This window comes from Bison bison, unplaced genomic scaffold (genome assembly GCF_000754665.1).
Source record: "Bison bison bison isolate TAMUID 2011002044 unplaced genomic scaffold, Bison_UMD1.0 scf7180017864160, whole genome shotgun sequence".
Classification (NCBI taxonomy): domain Eukaryota; kingdom Metazoa; phylum Chordata; class Mammalia; order Artiodactyla; family Bovidae; genus Bison; species Bison bison.
Window position 1 is genome coordinate 7,080,852 of NW_011494732.1, and position 4,288 is coordinate 7,085,139.

The 4,288-nt window shown below is 41.8% G+C and overlaps 1 protein-coding gene across 1 annotated transcript in view; it reads left to right on the top strand.

Moving 5' to 3' along the window:
• The window catches only part of CAMKK2 (calcium/calmodulin-dependent protein kinase kinase 2, beta), a 53,736-nt gene that overhangs the window by 14,089 nt on the left and 35,359 nt on the right, over positions 1-4,288 (top strand). The window lies entirely within an intron of this gene.

Genomic DNA, 4,288 nt, shown 5'->3' on the forward strand with positions numbered 1-4,288 from the left:
CTTGAGGCCACTGTTATCATTTTCTTGTGTATCTTTTCAGAAATATGCTGTGCATACTCGATTATGTACGGATGTACAGTCCTTTCTCCCTGTGCCAACAGCAGCATGCTAGTGCCTTGGTTTTTTCCCATGGAACAGCATGTTTTGGAGCTAACTCATGTTAGGATATACAGAGTCACCTCTTTTAAAATAAATGCATGATTTTTTCCTGGGCTACATTACCTCATTTTATTTACTCAGTCCACCATGGATAGTCATTTCAAACCACACTACCAACATAATCTTGTACATATATCATTTTTTATGTGTGAGATTGCCTATAGGCTAAATACTCAGGTACAGAATTGCTGAGTCAAAGGTATGTGCATTTGGAATTTTATTAGATAGTGGTGAATTTTCCTTCATAAGGATGCTACTAAGTCATTTGTTGTTTTCAATCTCTCAGTCATGCCTGACTCTTTGTGACCCCATGGATTGCAGCACGCCAGGTTTCCCCATCCTTTACCATCTCCCGGAGCTTGCTCAAACTCATGTCCGTTGAGTCAGTGATGCCATCCAGCCATCTCATCCTCTGCTGCTGCTTTCTCCTTTTGCCTTCAGTCTTTTCCAGCATCAGGGTTTTTTTCCAAAGAGTCAGTTCTTCACATCAGATGGCCAAAGTATTGGAGCTTCAGTTTTATGTCCTTCCAATGAATATTCAGGGTTGATTGCCTCTAGGATTGATCATCCTCCCCATGAAAATAGTGCTGTTACTATATTTTTTGTCTTTGCCAATCTGATAGTTGGAAAAAAGGTATTTTTTTGTAGCTTTATTGTTATTTTCTTAATTTTGGTAAAATATATATATAATATAAAATTTACCATTTTAACTGCTTTCAGGTGTGCAATTCAGTGGCCCTGTTTACATTCAGAATGTTGTGCAGCCATCGCTGCTAATCCATTTCCTGAACTTTTTCTTCACCCCAAACAGAAACTCTGTGCCTCTTAAGCAATGACTCCCTGTTTCTCTCTCCCCTACCCTCTGGTAACCTCTATTCTAAACGTCCTGTCTCTCTGAATTTGCCTGTTACCTAAGTGAAGTCATACAGTATTTGGCTTTTTAAATGTTTGGTTTGTTTCACTTAGCATGTTTCCAAGGCTCATCCATATTATAGCACATGTCAGAATGTTATTCCTTTTTATAGCTGACTGATATTTTATTGTCTAAACAAACCACATACTGTTTATCCATTCTTCCATTGATAGACCCTTGAGATGTTTCTAGCTTTTGGCTATTGTGAATAATGCTGCCGTGAACATGGGTGTATAAGTTTCTGTTTGAATCCTTGCTTTCAGTTTTTTGGGGTGTATGTATATATATATGTGTGTGTGTGTATGTATGTATATATATATATATATATATATATGGAATTGCTGAGTCAAATGATAATCCTACATTTAACTTTTTGATGACCCCCCAAACCATTTCCTTGTAGTTTATTTATCTGGGGCTGTGCTGGGTCTGTGTTGCTGCATGTGAGCTTCTCTAGTTGTGGTGAGCAGGGGCTACTCTCTGGTTGCGTTGCTGAGGCTTCTCATTTTGGTGGCTTCTCCTGTTGCAGCGCACGAGCTCTAGGGCACACAGGCTTCAGTAGTTGTGGCTCGTGGGCTCTGGAGCATAGGCTCAGTAGTTGTGATGCATGGACTTAGTTGCCCCACAGCATGTGGAATCTTCCTGGACCAGGGATCAAACCAGTGTCCCCTGCATTGCAAGGCAGACTCTTAACCACTGGACCACCAGGGAAGCTTTTCTTGTAGTTTGAATTTGCACTTCTCTTATTGTAACTGAGGCTGAGCATCTTGTCACATGATTGGGTACTTTGTCATTCCTTTACATGGAACTCTGTGGGTTCATAAATCATGCCATGTCTGGGCTAGGGTGCTGTTTTTATTTCCTTAATGCCTTTCCCAGTCGTCTTACCCTGCTCCACAAGGGACCCCCATCTGCCCAGTCATGGTCCAGATTGCATACATAGACATTATTCCATAAATACCTCTCAAAAATAAATAAATAAATAAATAACTCTCATAGTACTGACCCAAGAGGGCAGGTTGCATTTCTCTGGCCCTCAACCAGGCCCTCCAGGAAGCACTGGTTTTCTGCTCCCATCTGTGCTTTCTTCTCCACGACCCCTCACCACTGTCACCCAGTGTCCTAAAGAGATATCATTATATTCATTCATAAAATATCTCTCCTCGGTCCTCACTGTTTTCCTGGCACCTTCGTGACGTGGGTGATCAGTGTGGCGCTGCCATCTGTGGATGTACTTCCTGAATTCCAGTGGTACCTGTGACATTTGTCCAGCAGAATTTGTCAAACATACGAACCAAAGGTTAATATTCTGTCCCAGAGACAGAAGGAATTGACAGTCTGAGGGAGTGTCAATCTCTTTTTTTCTTTTCCTAAATTCATGTAACATAAAATTAACTTTTAAAAAATGTATAATTCAGGGACTTCCCTGGTGGTCTAGTGGCTAAGACTCTGCTCTCCTAATGCAGGGGCCCGGGTTTGATCCCTGGTCAGGGAACTAGATCCTGCATGCTGCAACAAAGACCTGCTTCAGCCACATAAATAATTAAATAAATATTAAAATAAAAATAGTTTAAAAAAATGTACAGTTCAATGGCATTTAGTCCATTCACAGTGTTGGGCAACCATCACCTCTGTCTAGGTCCAAAATATTTTCATCACCCCCAAAGGAGACCCCATACCCACTGGCAGTCACTCCCTATTTCCCCCAACACCTCTCCACTCCTAGGCAACCACTAATCTGCTCCCTGTCTGTATGGATTTGCCTGTTCTGAAAACTTCATATAAATGGGATCATGCACATGTGATCTTTTGTGTCAGGCACCTTTCCCTTAGCATCATGTTTTTGAGGTTCATGGGGATTGTAGCCTGTGTCGGTTCCTTTTTAGTCATATTCCATTGTGTAGACGGACCACATTTTGCTTATCCATTCATCTGTCAGTGGATGTGTGGGTTGGTTTTCTCCCTTTTGGCTGTTGTGAGTAAAGCTATTTGGGTATATACCTAGGAACAGAATTGTTTGGTCATATGGTAATTCTCTGTTTAATCTTTTGAGGAACCACCAAGTTATTTGATGTTAACCTCTTTTTTTTTTAGTCTCATGTTTGCCTTTCATCTTGCAGGTACTAGTTGGGGGCTGAACTAGGGGAACATTAGATCATAAGTATGTGGAGCCTGACTCTTCACACAACACAAATCACCCAGGCTCACATACTCTTTGAGCGCCTGTTCTTCCTCTGGTATGACCCCTGACCCCTTACTCCTCAGTTGAGAATTGTTGGCCTGAGATCAGGCCAGGCGACTGGACTCCCGTGTGCATGGTCTTCACATTAGGAGACCTGGACAAATCCCTCTCCCTCTCTCGAGCCACAGTCTCCCCATTTACAAAATGAGGTTATAATGGCAAACCAACAATGTAGAGTGCCTGTGAAATTATCCTGATGTGTGGAAGATATGTTATAAACTGTAAAGTGCTGTCTGAATCGTTGCTTTTGTGAAATGATGCAGCCTAGAGGTCACCATGCAAAAGTGTTTCATTTCACCTGCCCAGCATTTTAAAATATTTAAAATAACTGCTGACTTAAACAAAAAAAAGAGATCTCATTTAACATCCTGGCTTTAGATCTTCTCTTGGGAAAAAAAAAGAGAGAGAGAGGTGAGGAGGTAACCAGACAATTCTAGGCTCCAGTCCTTGCTTAACAACAATTGGCTTGAGCTAGAACTAGGTGCCACCTCTGTAGGGGTGCGGGTGCTCAATTTTGGGGGTTTTCTCATACTTGGTTTCTACAGGTTTGAATTTGGGATTCTTGTTTTGTGTGAGGAGGAGCTTTTAAAATAAGGAAATGTGAAACTACCAGGGGCTACTGTATAGTCCAGGGAACTAGATTCAGTGTTCTGTGATACGTCATAGGGCTTCCCAGGTGGTAAAGAACCCGCATGTCAATGCAGGAGACACAGGTTTGATCCCTGGGCCAAGAAGATACCCTGGAGGAGATTATGGCAACCCACTTCAATATTCTTGCTTGGAAAATTCTCTGGACAGAGGAACCTGGCGGGCTGTAGTCCATGGGGGTCTCCAAGAGTCAGACACAACCAAAGCGACTTAGCATGCACGATGGGTCATAATGGAAAAGAATATAAAAAAGAATGTATACAATACATAACTGAATCACTTTTGCTGTACAGCAGTAACTAATGTAACTGCTGTGTAAATCAGCT